This window comes from Pinus tabuliformis, chromosome 6 (genome assembly GCF_031772625.1).
Source record: "Pinus tabuliformis cultivar Carrire ecotype Pingquan chromosome 6, CPIR1, whole genome shotgun sequence".
Taxonomy (NCBI): domain Eukaryota; kingdom Viridiplantae; phylum Streptophyta; class Pinopsida; order Pinales; family Pinaceae; genus Pinus; species Pinus tabuliformis.
This window is the reverse complement of record NC_142292.1, coordinates 95,309,087-95,329,786: the sequence shown is the minus strand read 5'-3', so window position 1 is coordinate 95,329,786 and position 20,700 is coordinate 95,309,087. Positions and strand designations below refer to the sequence as shown.

Genomic DNA, 20,700 nt, shown 5'->3' with positions numbered 1-20,700 from the left:
CTGTTTTCCCCGCCTCTCCTGTGTTAGACCTTTTCGGTCCTCCCTCGACAATTTCCCATTTTATTGCAAGATCGGCGATTTTCAACAATTTGTGATTACAATCTCTACTGATCGCCGATGCAACATGGAAGAGAGACAAAGGAGAGGCCCGACCCTCGTTTTGTCGGCCTTTTCCTTTGTAAATTGTTTTCTCGGCCCCCTGACGATGTTACACAAAAATCGTAAATTAGCGATTTGTAGGTCTTTAAAGTTTTTAGAACCCGCCAATATGCCGAATTGTGGGATTGTCGTGATGCAGGGTTGCCAGGATGCAGGATTGCGCTACATGGAGGAGACAACAAAGGGGAGCCCTGACCCCTGTTTTCACATGATTTTCTTTGTTAACACTTTCCAGCCACCTTTCTCGGTGGTGCAACATAATATCGCAATATCGCCCCCCTACATGTTTTTGGAGTGTGCCATAACTGATGGATTGTTGGGACTGTGATACGTCGATTATGCGATAAAAGCTGTGCTCGGACCCGCCGACCAGATATGCGATATCGGTGATAGGTGGATCACTGTTCCTTCCAGCATCAGTGCTCCTAACTCGCCTGGACCCGCCGACACCAATACGCGATTGAGATCGGCCCTCAGGACCTCCGACTGCTATTTGACTCCACACTTAGTCATTTTTTGAGTTTGCTTGGCTTTTCCAAGATAGACTTCAAAATGCCTTAACTTTTGCTCTAGGAGTCCATTTTCGAACTTCCATATGCCGTTGGAAAGCTCTTCCTGAGCACTACGCAATGGAGAGGGTCTGATTTGGTTCTGATAGCTTCTGTGGCTTGGAATAGAGGCTCCAAACTTCGCTGCTCTTGGGCAACCTTGGCCAATTGAAGCCCTCAATGCAATGAGTGACAACATAACTATTAACTTTCATCATACTTAAGCACTGGTCTCTTAGGCTTGTTGGTGAAACGTGTGTAGATTGGGATACCCTTGTAGCATTGTAGAAGTTGACCTAAAGTGAGAGCAGATTGCGTCAAGGCGACAGTGGGAGCATCTCTTATGTGTTTGCTGTTTAACACCTTGACCAGACCTTTCCAAGGCTGCTAATCCGGGTGGTAACATGGCCCATTCCATGCAGTGACAATGACTTGAAGGTAGGCCCATCATAGATATGGTTGGATTGTTCGAGAAAAAACTAAAAGAGAGCATTAAAATAAAATGCCCAAAATGTGCATTCTATGCTGATATTAATAGTTAAAAGAAACATATATATATATATATATATATATATATATATATATATATATATCTTAGTGTGTAAGGCTTATGTGGCATTGCAGTGGAGGAAGGGACATACAAGAACAAGAGGCAGACCCAGTAGGAGATATGGATGGGAAAATCTAGAGCCTATTGGTTGTACAAAAAGAGGGATAAAAACTTCTGAGGTCCTAATGTCATGGTGCTGAGTTTTTTCTTACTAATTATCTATTTGTGAGTTGGTTCATATGTTTGAGTTTGTTATATTCCTTGAGTTGTTCAAGCACTCCTGGCCAATTCCCTAAACTATGTACTCTGTCACAGTGAAAAGGATCATACCATTTAATAGTTGGCAAATGTCAAAGATAAAACTCAAGATTCCAATGGCACAATGCATCACTGGAAAAACTACTAGTCACTAGATGACAACAGTGATTTCAAATACAAACAAAATTTCAGATACAATCAATTGGACAAATACCTCAGCCTTTAGGGTCAGACAGGCCATACACAAGCTCCAATTGTCTCCTTTGGTAGATGCATCATCAGCTTTGTTGCAAAAATTCTTTACGACAGCAAACAATTCATTTACCAGAGAAAACATACACTGAGCAAAATGGGGTTCACTAATCATTTAGTAAAGATCAAGTACTCAGAAAATAGCTTCATTGCTGAAAAAGTTTTATTTGGCAGCCAAATACGAATACCAAGATGTGATACCGCTCATAGCTATACTTCAAGAACCTCAATCAGAGAAAAATCCAATTAATGAAATGGTTTCTAGTCTGAGAAAAGACATGTTATAGCATCTGATGCACTCTGAATCAAATCTTTCATGGTCTTCTGAATCCAATCCTCCAAATGTGCATTACTAATCATGAATAACTCATATATATCTGACACTGGATTGCTTGACCACCTTGTCTATTCTCTTGAACGCTCTAACAAAGAGATAGATCCTTAACATTTTAAAACAGGGAACTCATTTCTCTTTAAAGTTTCAGAAAATATAAGACATTCTCCACAATATTTCTCAATAAAAGTTTTTTGAATGAGATAAAGAAATAACAAATAATGTTAGATAATCATTAAAAGATGGAGAAACTTCTCCTATGATTGGACTGTTCAACTGGAGCTTGTTCAACAGGTTGCATCTGATTTAGATTTTCACTCTCTATAGCACTTAATTGCAATTTAGTAGCTTGAGGATTTAGTCTACGAACAATCTTTCTGGATAGAAACCCCAATGAACATCTCCATTTACCTATTTTCTGAATTTTTTGCTTGAGATATGCACATTCTTGTTCAAGTTTAGCTACTCTAGACTTAACATTATCCATGTCTAATTTAAGAAATTGGTTTTCATGAACACCAGTTTCCCACTCTTCGTGCAGGCCTGGTTCAACCTGAGTGTCATGAGTAGGTAAGCTTGCATGAGAATTGGTTATGATGTTATCACTCCCCTCAAGACGCAAGGATCTTTCCATGGCTGTCCGTAAGTTTAACTGTTGAAAGAACAAAACTCGAATGATGGTTCTTAGTGGTAAGCGTTCATTCTCAGCTGCATGAGTACATGCATTTAGTGAGAGCTTCTGACAGCTAATTATTTGGCACAGTTGCTCCTTTTCACTCTCCAGCAGCCAAGGATGTGCCTGTGGCATGGCAATTCAAATGAAGATCAAACAGTTAGTACATAAATAGATGGAAGTTGGAACATTGGAACTTCCAAATAACATAAACAAATTAAAGCACTGGAACACTGGAACTTTTAGAGCTAGTTATGCATGCTGATTTGACATAACATTCAGCAGAGTTTGTTAGGTGATTTAACAAACATATAAAAGCTTGGGGTGAAATTAACAAAAGTTCATTTACTGAGGAATATCCAAACTAAGGACAAATAATTAAAAATCAATATAAGATGTAAATAATATATAATTGAATAATAAATAAGATAGATTGTAAAATGATTGATATAATGCGATGTGACAGTATACTTGTATTCATTGACTACTTATGATGGTTGATGGGTCATGTCCTGTGATTATGATATTTCACTTCATTTCTTGTTGTTATTATTATTATTATAATTTAATTTGATATTTATTAGTATATCTTTTTCCCATGTAACCAAGCATTCTTTTACCACCCGAATTGTAATTCGTGATAAAAGGCCTAATCCACAATGCACAATCTGATGGGAATATTTTAGGAAGGTCACTCATGAGTCATTGTCACGTCAACAACCTACCCTCTCACTTTAGGCCAACGCTCCAACTCAAGCAGAGATTCCCTACTAGGATCACTGAGGCTTAGTCAAAAGAGCACAAGGTGGTGTCAATGGTAGCCTTCGTAAAATATTTTTTTGGAGATTTTTTAGGGTTTGTTGTAAAATGCAAAAAAAGGTGATGGATGGATATGAAGATTAGTGACAATATCCTTCTAGGGCTAGGAAGTTACGAGGAATCAAGTGGCAAGATGAGATCAAGAAGAAAACCCTCTTAATTCAATTATCATGTGTTTTGTTGATTAAGGCAAGAGGTTAAAACCTGATAGCTAAATTAACCCTTTGACTAATCAAAGAAAATATGAAATCATAGCTGCACTAGAAGGGATCCCTCCAAGGGGAAAGCCTTCAACCACAAGATCAAATATGGCATGAAATATAATCAAAGCCCTTACTAAGGAACTTTGGAGTATGGCCTAACAAGGAGGATTAAAAATGATACCAAACCAACAAAGCAGTGTGTGTGAGAAGGATACATCCTCCTTAAGTGACAAAGTTTCCCTTGTGGCAGTCTTGAGTAATCACTCTTTAATCATGTAGAAAATATAACCAAGAAAGAACAACTTCTAAATCAAAAAATTCACCACATAGGTAAGCCCTTAACACCAAAAATGCTCCCATAAAAACATTTCCATTAAGATTCAAGGAGAGGAGTGCTCTTACAATCCAACCATGAGTGCAAATGAAGAATATTTCCTCTATTTATAGAGTGAGATCTAACTTCCTTTACAATAAAATATCATTCTTTGATTTAAATCCTTAAATCTAGCTAAAGAAAATTGAATCTAACTCCTAAAATTAACCAAACTAGGACATCATTAAAATAATGTATTCAAGACACGTGCAATGAAAGATGAGAAAATGCCCCATAAAAGGGGGTTTGATACTCCTAAGCAAGAGGAGGAATGGTCCAAGCTGCCTTGTTGGCCTCCAAAGGCCCTCCAAATGTGGGCACAAGTTGTCAATGGTCTTTGAAGAAGAGTGAACCAAGCCATGAAACTTGTTGAGCTAAAATTTCCAAGTCAACACATCCCCAATGTCTTCCATGAAAGTGCAAATAAGTCTTCAATACATGATCAAACAACACCAAGCCAAAGGGTTTTCAATGAACTTGTAGTCCAAGCCTCCAATCATGGTCCTGTTGTTGCAAAATCTAGTAGGTCCAGTGCAAAACCTCACTAGGTGGGGCCAAACCTTATGGCAACAAGAGAAAGGGTTGCCACTATCACCTCAACAACCTTTCTCCTGCTCTTTAATGGTATTCGACCACAAGGGAGGCTTCCATAAATCACCTAAAGGGTACTCTAATGCTATGGCTCAAGGTGATGAATGAAAAGGCTTAATATGGCATAGAGTACTGAAAAAGCTTAAAGAGGCCTAGATATTCTATACCAAGGATCAAATATTTTACACCTGTACCAAGGATAAGGCTGCTATAACTTAGGGCTTGATTTATATGCAATAATAAGGTGCACAATGTCATCTAGGGGCCAAAGAAAATGCATTCCAATGATAATCAATAACAAAGGAACAAAAAACTTCGAATAGAGACTAGGGTTAGGGTAGGAAATTGATTTTTACGGCTGAAATATATGCATAAACAGAAAATGAGGGATGACGTCAGCCCTAAATAAAGATTTTCAGGAATGCACTCTGCGTGATTTTGCCCTTATATAATTATAGATGCAGTTCTTCAATTATAAGAGGATGTGCTAGTTCTAGGGTTAGCGGCTAGCCAAATAGTTCTTCATGCAGAAATTTGCCCTAAAAACCTAGCGTCTAACCCTAGATGTCTAGGAATGAGGGAAAGAGGATGAAATTTAATAAAATTTATGGTGATCAACACAATAAAAATTAGTGCCTTATCCTACAAGGGTTTAATGGAGTCTTCTAGGGCTCAAATTTCTTGAAGAGGTTTTGATGGAGTAAGGGGGATGGCTAGGGCATCCACTTTTGAAACCCTAAATATTTTCCTTGTGAGGGGAGAAATTAAATATAAGGAATGCATAATTAGAGTTTCCTTATAGGTTTCAGGAGAACAATTTTGCATAATATAATGGAGCAAGATTTCACAATAAAATTAGCAGTTAGTCATGGCACAAAATAAAAACCTTACTTTACACGTACGATATGCAAAATATAGAAGATAAAGCATTACACTTATTTAAATCCCAAGAAAATATCTCACAAAATTCCATCTCCAAGAGAAAGTCACACCATATAAATATTACATTTTTCCCAAGTAGTGAAAAAGGACTAATTCACACTCTTTTTGAGAGGAGTGATGCAACGTGTGATGATGAAATGAAATGAGTGGAGTTTGAATTTATATGAGACTTAACTCCCTCATTTCTACAATAATACAAGTAAAAATCCCTAATTACAAGTTTACTTTGAGTGTTCCACAAGAGAGAGGTTACAAGCCAACCTCATAACTCAAAAACATAACAAAAGATGCCAAAATGGCCATATGTGTGGGACAAAATGCCTCCACTATGTTGTCATGCTCCAAATGAGCTCTAAATGCCACAAGTGTTAAATGGCTAATGAGTGCTCCATTCTCTAAAGAGTAGCTCGATGTCCATGGGAATATCTCCAAACCAAGATGTCATCACCATGGTGGCCAACGTCACCCTCTAAAGGGCAAGAAGGATGATGTGGCATTTCTCTACTCAAGCATTGGGACAAAAAAGTGAGGCGCAACCCCTCTCTAGTCATCTAAAGGGTAACCATCAACATCCAACCTTTAGAACAAGCAATGCCCATCAAATAGTGTTAAGAGCAATTTAGGGGTGTGTTGGGTCCACTAGGCACATCATCAATATCTCCAACACCAAGCTTCATGAGGTCGACATTTAAACATTTGGGGGTACCTCAGAGTGTCAATTATAATGTGGAATCATCAAGTAGCCCAACACTTTGCTTTGGTTGGGAAATGCTGCATCAACAAGGTCATATCTTCTCTTAGGAATGGGTAAATCAACCTTTGATATGCTACTGAATAGAGTGATAATCATGCCTCCAAAGGCCTCTACTGCTATGACAATACCACTTGACAAAACCTTACTCAAAATCAAGTGAAATCACCAATCATTAGGGACAATAACCATAAATGCATCATAATGGACAATACCTAATGTTGGGGGCATAGTAATACTTCACATAAAGCTCACCTTTAAATGTCTAACTAGGTCAAGTCCCATAAATATGTTACCTCATGTTGATAATATCGGTAACAGCAAAATATCGGCGAGGGTCTAGAAAACATCTTATTGGCAATATCGGCGAAAATATCGGCAAATATCAGCAAGCATAAAAAATAATTTTTTTTAGATTTTTAAACATAGACAATATTTTCAAAATGTGGCGATATTTTGCCGATATTTTCAAAATATCGCAATATTTTGCCGATATTTTCAAAACATAAAATATCGTGATATTTTCTTAGCGATATATCGTTTTGCCGAAAATATCGCGATATTTTCGAATATCACCAATATTATTAACACTGATCTAATGGATAACCCTATTAGGTTTTTCCAACCCCCAAGGGAAGTGACATGTTCCAAGTTAGCCCATCAATTCATAGGTGTGTGTGGAAATGGTGGTAGTGGAGTGTGAAAGAATTCACAGCAAGGCGCCATAGACAAGTGACCAGCTAGTGGAGGTCCAACATCCGGAGTGTATAGACATAAGGAAGGAAAAATCATGGAGGCATGAATTACCCTTTCCTCGACCTATTTTTTCAACCCCTCTAGTGCACTTTTACTTCTATATGATTTGCTTTGATTTGGACGCATAACTTAGGATCCCAATCTTGCTTTTGAATTTTTCATTACCCTTTAATCACGAGTTAGTTTACTACTCATCAGGGTTGGGACAATACAAGAGTTCCTTTTATATATGAAGCGTCGTGTGCTTGAGGAATTTGGTGATAGATAATGAGGGGGGTATTGCTTATGCTAAGATTTTGCTCACGCATTAATCAAATGTCCTAGCCATCTTTTGCATTTTAAATAAGTGTGGCTTGTTACCGCTCAAACTAGCAGGGGTCCTAGGAGGGGATCCTATAGAGAAACTACTAGGTCAAGGAGCAACAATGGAGCGATAGCCCATTGTCACCTCAGCTAAAGCTCCTTTCTCTTTATGGACTTTCATGATGGAGGGGAGTCCCAGTATGAGAGAAATCACAAGAATAGATGGATCAATGATAAGATATGGGGTGATTCCTAAAGCTTATTGATAAGAGAGGCTTAATTATATGTCTTACTTACTTGAAAAGCATGGTGATGGGCTCTCTAGGAAGGGCTAAGAGGATACTTGAGCCTAGGTTTAGAGGATATGCCTTGCCAAGGGGCTTCCTAAACTTAAGGATCCTTACAAAGAAATGGATTCTATGTAATCCTTGTGGAATTTGAGTTATAAAGTTGTGGGACCACAGAGAACCCAAGTGGCCCAAACTAGGTCAAGGGTATGGAGTTGATCGACCAAAGAGGGGCTTGACCTAATTAGGGAAGAGAATAGGATCAAAGGACTAATTTTATTTTAGAATTTGAATGCAATGATCTAAATGAGGACACTAACCCAAATCAGCCTAGGGAGAGAAATGATCCTCAATCTAGGGCTTGCGATATCTCGGGATTTCACTGCCGGATTGTGCTCAAACTTGAAGGACCCCTTGAGAAGACCGCAACGCAGTTGTGGACCAATTTTCAAGGTGTTTGGATGGCTACAAAAGATTTCACTTGATGCCCTAGGTGACCCTTTAATGCTAGGCCCAAAATTTGGAAAAGTGAAGAATAGAGAGGTAAATTTGACCACCAAAGCAATACGAGGATCAGTGCCTTATTGCTTGGGCTTACTGGAGTCAAGATACACATAGATCGAGAATTTTCATGATAGGAGCCCTAATTGATCTTTGCTAGCCTCTCCAAGGGCAACAACTATGTCAATAAGGATTTATACTTCAAATTTCCAAAGAGATGAAGTTTCAAGGTCTTTCAACCTAAGAGGTGCCTCTAGGAACATTCACCCAATCCCTCAAAGAGCAACGCATGCATTAAATCACTTATTCAAGGTCCTAGAAGAATTTAGAATTACATTAACCCATACAAGAATAATGATAGCAATATACATGCATTTGACAAGTAAGATGGCAAGAATAGCATTAAAAGTTCAATTACATGAGAGAGAGAGTATATCCAGTCATCCACTTTGCATTAGAAAGAAGCTCCAAGGACAATAGTGAAAATACAAACATCATAGTGCATCAAGAAACTCCAAAAAGTTTATCCTAGCAAAAAGTGCGAAAAATCTCTCAAGAGATACCAATCCAATCCAAGTGATGATGAGAGAAATGAAACATCCTCTCATCTATTTATACAATTCACTAGGTGATTCGAGTAGCCTAATTTGTCTTATTTAGCCCCAAATAATAAAATAATGCTCAATAATGACATGACTTGGTGACAAGCCCACTAAGATAGCTCAATAATACAAAGAATAACCTCTCAAGAGGGCAGAATAATGAATACAATGAGTCCTTGGGCCATTGAGGAGGCCTGATGGAGTCCAAATGTGACAAGTTGAGTGAAAAGGCTCCAAACATAGTGGACAAGGGGTTGGCCCCTTGTTTTCCAAGCAAGCCACATGTGGTGCTCCTAATTGGGTGTGGGGTCACAATGACATCCTCATGGGTCTCCAATTGGATCAATAATGTCTGTAAACTATCTGTAAGGGCTAGGATAATGAGATAAGCTCTCCCTTTGTCTCTTGTAGTGAGACACATCCTCATCTGGGCCCTGGAACATCTACCAAGTGAATGGTGCAAGTGTGGAGCCAATTGGGCATGGTGAACCAAGTGCATCATCCTCACCCAAAATGTATAATACGAGCAATCAATGAATGGCGTTGGGGATCCATGAAGTGTCGTCTACTATGGTGGAGGTCCATGGCTCTCTACCCTCACCCTACAAGTGCTAATGTGACCATCTAGAGGGCTTGGACCCCGTATAGGGAGACCAATCCCCAAATGGAGACCCACTTGCAATCCTGCATAAGATCCAATGTGTCCCATTGCCCTTCAATACAACAAATCATTAGATAATCAATAAAAAGAGCTTACAAATCATGGAATCAATGGGGCACTTCATGGTGGCATTCCTTTCCATAGTGGGCTTTGGCATGTACAAGTGTCACCAAACTCAATAAGGGGGTTAACCAAGGACCCTATTAGGTGGTTTCGGCCTTTAAAGGGGGTGACATGTCTATGGTACATCCATCAAGTGGTAGGTGGAAAGTGATCTAGTGATGGAACAGAGTGGAGATCAGGGGAATGCTCCAGGCCACGTCATGGTACAAGGGTAACAATGATGAGGGAAGCCAACACTGTTAGTTTTTGTAGCATCAGATGTGTTCTAGCCACGAAATTTGGTGGAGAGGCTAGAATACGTGAGATCTCCAAAACCCAGAAATTGTTTTTGGAAATTCCACCTAGAAATGTCGCAATTAGATTATTAACCGTTTTTTAAAATATTTCCTAAGTCTAAACTTAGGGAATATGGTTAATTAATCAATATTAATTGAGATAAGGTGATATTAGTCTAGAAATTCAACAAAAGTGTGAGCTTAGGAGCAACTAGTAAGATTTTCCACGAAAAAAACCCCTTTGAAAGATGGCTACTCGAGACCTAGGGTTGAATAATATAGCAAGATACGAGTTCATCAAAGGTCAAGGTAGACAAGAGAAAAGGAAATTAATGTTTTACTCCAATGATAACTAAAGAAAATTCCTTCAAAGAAATCCCAAAGTTGAAGGATTAGCTTCTACAATTCCCTCTTGATGTGATGGCTAGGGCATAAATTTTATGGAGATTCCATTGTGGGAATTCCTTCAAAACTTGAGGATCCCTAGAGGAGACACTAAGGAAGAATCTTATCCAACCGAAATTCAAAATGCCTTCCTCCAAAGGATTTCACACCAAGCCCTAGAGAGGCCTCCTTATCCTTAAGGGTTCAAAAAATGAAGGTGAGAGATAATTTTCGAGTTAAAGATGACCACCAAGGATTTAGGATCAGTGCCTAACCATTGGGAGGCTATGGATTCAACGATAATTTCAATTTTGGCAACTCACTCTTCAACGAAGACCTAAAGAAGCAACTTCGCTACCCCTAATGGAAGCAACTACACAACACCTTTAGATATTTATACTTCGATGACACTTTTTAGTAGAGTTTCAAGGATGCAAATTCAATAAATCCCCTAGAAACATACATTCATTCACTATCTATGAATAATACATGCAAAATTTCCCAATAGTTACAATCTTTAGACAATATTTCATCCATTAGGGCACATTAATAACCATGAGACAACATTCCATGCATTAAACAATAAAAATCAGAAATTTATCGATAAAGAGCACTTACAAGATAATAAAGAACATATCCATCCATAACAATGCCAAATAGAAGCTCCAAGAAAGATAACATATTTATCCAAACATCAAAATTTATCTAAAATCTCCAAAAACCATCCACAACTATAGGTCCGAAAATCTATAATGAAGGTATCGAAAATCCAAAGTGTAATGCTAGGATGAGACTAGGTCTCTCCTATTTATACAAGCGTTATGAGTTCAAAATACAAATGACAAAGCCCCTCCAAATGCCTAAGATGTTAAGTAACCCAGCCAGGGTTACAAGCAAACCATGATAGCTCAAAAATTAAATTAAATTCCCTCTTAAACCCATGCAAGGCAGACATCATGCATGCGTGGAGGCCTAGAGACACAACGTTGAGGCCACATGTGCTAAAAATGTGAGAGGGGACCTCAAAAATGATGATAAAGAGGGTGGCACCCTTCTTATGCTGCAAAACAACTCCAACCCCTATTTGGGCTTTGTGGGCTCCAAATGGGTATCATGGGTCTCCAAATGGCTCAAGATCAAGACGATGCTCTATCAATGAGGGCTAGAAGATGACACATGCCCTCCTATGTCTCCCTAACAAAGACATAACCTCATTTGGGCCTTCGAACAACTACCAAGTGTTGAGTGCAATGTGTAGCTGGCTGGGGAGATGTGATCCAAGAGCATCATCATCTCTAAATAACAGGGGCACGAGCTAGAAAATCGTGGTGCTAAAGAAGCCCATGGTGTGGAAATCAATACTCTACATGAATGAAGGCCCATGGCTCTCAATGCTCATCCTACAAATGCAATTGTGATCCTCTGGAGTGCTTGGATCCCGTATAGGGAGGCAAAGTCCAAGATGAAAACCCACTTGCAATCCTGTATAAGATCCAATGCATTTCTTCACCTTCCAATACAATGATTCATTAGTGCAATTGAGAAACTAAGCTTGTTAATCAAGGGCAGATGTGAGAACTTCATAGTGGGTTTGCCTTCCAAATTTGGGGCTTTGAACATGTACTAGTGTTACCTTCCTGGGTAGGAGAGGTTAATGAAGGACCCTATTAGTTTGTTTCAACCTCTAAGGGAATGACAGGTCCAAGGTGCACCCTTAAAATGGCAGGTGTCATGTGAAATAATGATGGAACAAAGAAGGGACAAAGGGAGGGCTCCAAGCCACATGCCATGGTACGAGGGTAGCTATGATGGGGAAAGCCCACACCTTGGGTATATGAATGTACGAGAGAGCAATCGTGGTACATGAGTTTAACCCGACCTTTTCTTTTCCACAATTCTTCATTTTCCTTTTTCCTTTTATTGATTTTTCTTCATTTTACTGCTAGAGGGTCAAGGGGTTGAGAGCATGATGTGTAAGACAAAGCAGCGATTACCCCTTAAAGTGGGGCAGTTCATTGCCCACAGGAGGTTGGGACATTCATGGGTTCTTTAATGATGCAAGGGGCACTCATAAGGGCCCCAGGAACCATGGTGATGACCATAATGATAGTGCGTAGAGCTCATATTTGGATTTTTCCCACGTGCAAAATTTTATTGTCCCAACCATCTTTTGCATTTTGTGGTACATTTCCTATTGTATGTGGCCATATTGTGCTTTTATCTTTTTTTTAGTTGCATCAACCTCTAGGGCATCGTTCCAGGCCCGACCCAAGGTGTGGACAAGGGGAAGGGGAGGCTAGCATCTTGTAGACCTAATGGGCAAATGTGGACCCAAAGAGGGCTAATTTGAAAAGGTCTTGTAATGAGCAGAGGGGAATGAGATATATGGTATTGGGAAGCAGGACCACACAACCAAAATTAGGGTTTCCCATGTAGTGCCACTCCTAAAAATAGTATCCAATAAAGCAGATCCCATGGGACTAAGATTCAGGACTAATCCCCCAGTTGAGATAAGGAAACAAGAGTATAGTCAAAGCTTTTCCTTCTTACAAGTCACCCAGTAATCCATGCCCAAGAAAAACAATCATAAACACCCAATTACATAATGAAAAATCATACTTTTGGGATTGGATGGCCCACCTTCAAACATACGATCATGATAGATGAGCAAAGGTACACAATGGCTAACTCAGGTGGCGGAAAAAAGTAGCACATCAAACCTATCAGGTGGTTGGCGAGGGGCTACTAGCTGTCAGCTGAAGACAAATCTAGGAGAAAATTTATCCTATGGGGTCACCCACTAGTGGTCGGTAACAAGTTACATTGGCTATATGACTATACTTAGCACATGCATGTTATGCATAGTGATGTAGGTTGCACTACATATCTTTTTTGCACAACTAACCTCATCATATTATGTTCTCATGTTGGATTAGACTGCACATAGATTAGATTTCACTTAGAATAGATTTACTTTTATGATGCTCAGTGCACATGCTCCCAAACAGATGTATTGTGATGTGTAGGTTAGAGGCCTGCGGTCCCAAAATATTGTTGGAGTTCACAAGAAATCCCCATTCAATTTCATGGATCATGCATTCCACAGTTAGCTCATGTCCCAATTGGAGCCAAATGTTACCCACCAAAAGTGGGTGACCCCATAAGAGAATTTTTCTCATGGTTATCTCTTCCACCCAGCAGCCCCTGAAAACCACCAAGTAGCTGATGTGATGTGTCATTCTTATCTCCCGAATCTACATTAGTTGTACATTTCCTCCCCCATTTGTCAAGAGCACACGTCGGAAGGTGGGCAATCCAACCCAAAAGGTACTTCATTATGCAACCAAGTGCTTATGCTTGTCTTTCATTTGGGCATTTAGATTGGATTATGGGGTGACTCAGAATAAGGGTTTTTACTGTGGTTTTGTTCCCTCACCTTAGATGGGGGTTTAATCTTTAATCCTAGTCTAGTGGAACCTCCCCTAATGGCCCATGGCCTTAGCAAGGGAACTACTATGGGAACCCTGATTGAGATAGTGTGGTCTCGTTTTCCCCATTCCATACTTATCACTTCCCTCCTTATATTACAAGCCCTATACTCCACCTCCCATCTCTAGGTCCACTTGACCATGGGTCTGCTACGATTTAGATCACCCCCTCCCCCTTTCCGCATATCTAGCTTGGTCCTGGAAATTTTGCCCGATGAGGTTGATGCGGCTAAAAGAAAATAAAAGAGCATATCATGGCCACAAGTAAGAAACAAAAGAAATAAATTTATAAAATGCAACAGATGCTCAGGACATTAACATTAGCACATGGGAAAAAGCCAAGCAGGAGCTCTACCCCTTATCATTATGGCCGTCACCCGGTTCCTGGGGCCAATGTAGCCCTACCACATAATGGAAAGGAACCCTTCCATGTCCCAATCCTTGGTAGTCGATGAATTGCCCCACCATGAAGGGCCTAACAACTACTACAAATCATTCAAACCATGCTCTCATTTCTTAGAGCTTCGAGTGGTATTACAAAGAAAAATCAAGAAAAAGCAAAAGGCAATAAGAGGGGTTGAAAAATAGAGGTTGGGGTAACCCATGCATCCATGATTGTTCCCTCCTCACATATTTATGTCCAGAATGTGGAATTCCTCATCATTGCTACCCCTTTGACCATGGCAGTTGGCCTTGAGACCCCTTTTCCCCTTTGTTCCATCATTATTCACATGAAACCTATAGATTGAAGGATGTACCAGAAACCTGTCTTTCCTCTTAGGGGTTGGGAACACCTAATAGGATCATCCATTATCCACTCCTACTGTTAGGATATTTTGACACATAGGAAATACTTAAGTATAACTTGGTCTAGTGTATCGTTAGGTAAACTGTGTTTCTTTAGTATGTACTTTTTGTAACTTACAATACAACGGTCACGATATGTTCTAGACATGAAGTGATCCGATAGTTCATTCTCTCCTCGGTATTATCGACACTTGATCTGTGGCTTAACACCCGATTGGTCCATGATCTCTATTTAAAGAGCATGGAGGGTCATTTGTAAGGCGACCGTTCATGAGATAAGCTTATGTAAATTTTCTTTCTCTTACATTAATAAATTGCCTAAAGTGGCCACGTTGGCTCAGGCCGTGGACTGTTTCCCTCTTTGAGGGTTTTAACCACGTCAAGAACACTGGTGTATTGATCTGTGATGTGTTTGTTAGCGGTGTCCTTTGGTGTTCTATCTGAGGAACTTACCCTGTAAATTCCTACACAATGTGTTGCATGTGTTGGGATTAGGGATGAACTTACTCTCTGTATCTCAACTTCAAAACAAGGGTTATGATGTTTTCTTCATTAAGGAGAAAGTATATGTCAAACACCCGAGTTGGAAAAAAAAGGCCCAGATTGGAGTTAGAAGTAACAAGCTGTATAGATTACAACTAGAATCTCCAATGGCACTAATAGGCAGTAGTGGGGACAAAGTTTTGAATGAACTATGGCACAGGAGGATGGGATACTTACACCATGGGGCTCTAAGAATTCTCTGGAGAATAATATCAGGAGTTCTAGAGTTGAGTATTGAACGAGATGATGTATGCAGCGGATGCGCACTAGGCAAGTACGCAAAAGCTGCATTTTCCAGAAGCAACAATCGGGCTAAGAGTGTTATGGGATTGATACACTTAGATATCTGTGGACCCATGTCCACAAGAGCTCTTAGTGGTGTCGAGTACTTCGTCACCTTCATTGATGACCATTCCAGAAAGACTTGGATCTACTTTCTAAAAACCAAGGATGAGGTTTTTGGTCGATTCAAAGAGTTCAAGGCTCTAGTTGAGAATCTAAGAGGAAAGAAGATAAAGATATTGCGCTCAGACAATGGTGGAGAATACATCGACAAGGACTTCACTGATTTTTGTGTAAGGGAAGGCATCAGAAGAGAGTGGATAGCCCCTATAATCTAGAGTAGAATGGAGTAGCAGAAAGGAAGAACAAGACTATTGTTGAAGCAGCCAGGGCGATGTTGTATGATCAGGATATGCCCAAGTTTCTATGGGTAGAAGCATGCAACACGGCAGTGTTGTCCAGAATAGGACTCCTCACAGGGAATTAGGTAAGATTACTCCGGAGAGTGTCTTCACCAGTAAGAAGCCTAAGGCAAGTCATTTCTGGATATTTGGGAGTTTGGCATACTACCATGTACCCGAATAAAAGAGGAAGAAATTGGATCATACTGTGGAAAAAGGATATCTTGTGGGATATAGCGAGAATGCTAAGGCATATAGAGTCTATCTTCCAGGGAATAAGAAGATCGTTATTTGACGGGATGTAAAGTTCATGAAGGACAGAGCTTTTAGGAAATCCTGAGAAATGCCTTACGAAGAGCAGTCAAAGGATGATCTGTTGGTCCAGCCACTTCGTCCAGCAGAAACTAGCACTAGTATTTCTCCTAAAGGCAAAGTTATAGAGGTATCACAACAGTTGGAGTCTCAAGAAGAGGAGCAGATAGATATACCCACTATCAGCGGTGAATGAGCTGAGAGCTTCGACAGATACTCTGAGATGCAAAGAATTTCATCGGGGCGCCCAGGAACGAGAAAAGGGAGTGTAGACAGTGAGACAAATACCAAGCCTTGGTGGCTCAGGTTGGAGAACCCTCTAGTTTTTAGGAGGCCATTCAGCATCAAGTATGGGTAGATGGAGGAATACAGTTCCATAATGGTCAATGATGTCTAGGAAGTGGTACCTAGGCCTCAGGACAGGGCAATTGTAGGTTCGAGATGTCTCTACAAAGTCAAATATGTTGTAGATGGAAGTGTGGAAAAATACAAACCAAGTTTGTGGCTAAGGGTTATGCTCAGAAGGAAGGGATAGACTATGAAGAAACCTTCACCCCAGTAGCTAGGTATACTTCTATTAGATCCGTGATATCCCTTGTAGCACAAATGGGGTGGGAGATTCACCAGATGGATGTCAAGATGACATTCTTGAACAGGGTGATAGAAGAAGAAGTATACATTGAAAAACCAAAGGGTTTTGAGACACATGAGAAGAAATATCATGTATGCAGGTTGAAGAAAGCCTTGTATGGGCTTAAACTGGCACCTAGAGCATGGTACGGTCGAATTGATGGCTACTTGCAGAAGATGGGATTCGTCAAGAGTGACGCAGATCCTAATCTCTACTAGCTTGTTGTAGAAAATGAGACTCTAATCTTGGTGTTATATGTGGATGATATTTTCCTGACAAGCTCATCCAAGCTCATCAAAGATTGCAAGGAGAACCTAGCCACATAATTCGACATGAAGGATTTGTGACAGATGCATTATTTCCTGGGGTTGGAAGTTTGGCAACAGAAGGGTGAAATTTTCATGGCTAGAGTACATCCGATGCTACCACAAATCAACAATATAAGCATATCTAAACATTGAATCATATTGACTCCATTCTCCCAATACGCTAGCCACTAGTGTAGCCCTAGGTGGTCACTAAAACGAACATCTTTCTCACCTCATTTTTCTCTCTCTAAGCCCTAACCATAGTAGGCTTCCTAGGGCATCACACAAAAATCCATTGTAGCCATCCAAAATTGATGAAATTTGGTCTAGAGTTGCGTTGGTCTGTCCTTGATTCCTTTGGTCTAGAGTTGCGTTGGTCTGTCGCAAACCATTCTCCCTAGGATTCCTTTGGTTAGTGGCTTTATCAAAAACCATTGTATTAAAATCTCAAGTCAAATCGAATCTCTTGATCCTACTCCTCCCTCACTTGGTCGATTCCATTTGTTTGATGTTCCACCCCAAATGCTTGACCTTGTTTGGGCCCATGAGGGCTTCTTTGTGGTCTTGAAACCTTGTCACTCCAATTTCACAAGGATTTCTCAGAAACCCCATTCTTCTAGGATTCTTAGGTCTAGGGCACTTCTTACTAAGAGATACTCCTCAACCCTAGGTCTAAGTCTCCTTCTAGCCCTTCTTGGAGAGTCATTGATCTTGCTTCTAAATCAAGCAATCCCTATCATTAATCTTTTCTTTGAATATGCTCTTGGAATCACTACATTTACACCATTGATATATTTCTCCCAGTGATTTCCCTAATATCAGGGCTCCTCCCATCGGTGAAAGTCCATAAAGAGCAGGGAGCTTTAGCTGAGGTGACAGTGGGCTATTGCTCCATTGGTGCCCCTTGACCTAGCAATTGCTCTATAGGAACCCCTCTTAGGACCCCTATTAGTTTGAGCAGTGACAGGGCCTCTACCCCATTGTTGTACCATTGTCTAGTTTATACTTTGTAGGTTTTCCCTCCCCAAGGCTTGCTGGATTTTGTGGCAACAAAGCTAAATAACAAGACAGTCGAAAATAGGGCCCATGTTTTGTATCCTACATGTCAAACGCCAATATGTGAAAACACGTGCATAACACATGTTTGGCACATGTGCTATTCACAAGACACCTGCCAAACACATGTCTGACACATGCCCTCACTGTATGTTAGTTTTTGTAGTATCATATGTGTTCTAGTCACGAAATATGGTGGAGAGGCTAGAATGCATGAGATCTCCAAAACCCAGAATCGATTCTAGAAATTCCACCTAGGGATGACTTCAGATTATTAACCTATTTTTTAATGTTTCCTGTTGCACTGAATTTGTCAAAGTTCCAAGGAAGCGGAAGTACAAATTTTTTCAACAAGATCAGATCATCTATCAGCAGTCTTATGTGTCATTGTAAACCCATTTTGCAGGTTATGTAATGTAAATGATCATAGTAAGACCTTGAATGTATGTAACAACCTAGGTAAGCCTATTAGTTTGACGAAAAGTTTCATCCTAGGAGGTTTTCCGTCTCACTGACTCGTGTGTTTTTAAACACAGATGGTCGGTAAACGTTTTCCCTCCAGCCTCACCCCAAAACTAGGGTGGAATCTTCGTCAAAGTCTTAGGTGAGTCCTAGTGTTTTAATCGACTCTTATGTAAAAATGATTTGGGAATAAATTAAGCTAGTTGGCTTAATTATTTTATTACAAATCACTTAGTCTACTAGATCATGTTGTGTCGCAGAATTGGGCATGTGCTTTGAAGGTCTAAGCCAAATGTGTATTCCCCCTTTGAGGGTTGTAAATTTAAACATCTTATGTAAATGAGGGTGGAAAAATATTAAATCCCTTCATGTGTCAATTAATTAATTTTTCTGGCAAAATAAAATTAAATCCTAAGCCAGAAAATTAATTAATTAGAGTTAAATTAAATTGTCTTAAGAAAATTAATTCTCCAAGTGGAAAAATTCGTGGGTCTTAAAAAAATAAATTTTTGAAGGTCCTCCACCAAGGAAATATTGTATATTTCAAAAAAAATTGGACCCTTGGACCTTGGTGGTTAAGTCAAAGTCAATTTTTTTAGGAGGTTAGCTCAAAATAATTAATTTTGAGCCACTAAAAATAGAATTAAAGGATGAATTCGACAATTTCTCAAAAATAAAAATTCAATGGCTAAGATTAAAAGATGATCAAATATTTTTAGACAACCAAGATTATTTTGACAAGGATCAAAGAAACTAGTCGTTACTTTTCCACTTGGAAGATTTATCTATAAATTATAGAGTCATTTGAGTCTCTAGCCATTTGATTTCTGGCTAAGAAATCACTGTTGAAGTATTTGTGTAAACTATTGTCCCACTGAGAACTATTTTTTCCATCATAATAAAGACTTTGGGGTGCAACTTGAGTTGTCCATGTTCATTGATTTGTGGTATATACTGACTATAGGCTTTCTTATGTTGTGCTAATATATGATTATTTTGAGATAAATACATAGTGTTTGCAAGTACTTTAGTCCTTTGTCTCCAAGTTCCCAGACTATGGGCAAGGATCATTTTCCTTGGATCCTGAATATTTATGTGCTAGATTAAATCTTCACTAAGGATATACTGTGCATGGGGTTTCTGAAGCATTTTTAGCCATTTATCAGAGAAAAAAGCAATAAAAATATTTTTTTCAAAAAAAAAAAAAAAAAAATTCATAACCCTTGTATATTTGTAGATTTTGTAAATATAATTTGTAAATTATTTTGGCTAACTTGCGTTTTGGGGTTTTAAGATATTTTGTATATATTTGGGGTTTGGATGTTTTATTTTTATTTTTGCAGGTTGAATCAAGATATCAAGTTGAAGTAAAGCTAGATCTAGGCCGTTGAAGGTAAGATCTATTCTCTAGAAAATTTTGCAGGGCTACCCACTCAAGATTTTGTAGCAAAATTCAGATCTAGAGGAGAAATTTTTTTCTGAAGTGAGAGTTTCACTTTTTAGGCCTCCCGGGCCCAAATCCAGCCCCTTAAGGGTTAGCATCCTCCTTCTCTTGGCCAGCGTCAATCTAATAACCCCTTGCATCAGCCTTTCTAACCTCTTGGAGGCAGGTCGTAGCCTCCAAGGGCCTCGGACCTCCCTTCAAGCCCTTGCGTTGGCGTTTTGAGGCCTTAAGTGGCCTAGTCGTGGGCTTTTTGAGCCTTGGCCCCCCTTTGAGACCCTAGACAGTTGCCTTAGGGCTAGCCGAGGGATTTTTAGCCCCTAAACCCTAGTTGTTTTTTCCCTTTTTGGCCAGCATCCAACCTTTTGAGGCTCTCCTCCTCTAGCGTTAGCCTTTTTCGGTCTCCTCTTGCCTCTTTGATCCCTGATCCATCCACCTAGCCTCCTCTTCCCTCAACGATAGCCTTGTTTTGCCTAGCATTGACCCTTTTGCCCTCATTCCATATCTGAAAATTTTCAAAACTGATTCCTCGGTGGTTTTGCAGGAAAGCTTACTAAAAAACTTGTGTTTTCAAGTGCAAGATCATTGGAGAAATTTTGGGCTACTTGGGCAAGTTGATCTTCA

At 39.7% G+C, this 20,700-nt stretch overlaps 1 pseudogene; it reads right to left on the bottom strand.

Annotated features, from left to right (window-relative positions):
• Positions 1-2,336: 2,336 nt before the first annotated feature.
• The window catches only part of LOC149257429 (BTB/POZ domain-containing protein At3g44820 pseudogene), a 31,521-nt pseudogene continuing 13,157 nt past the window's right edge, over positions 2,337-20,700 (bottom strand).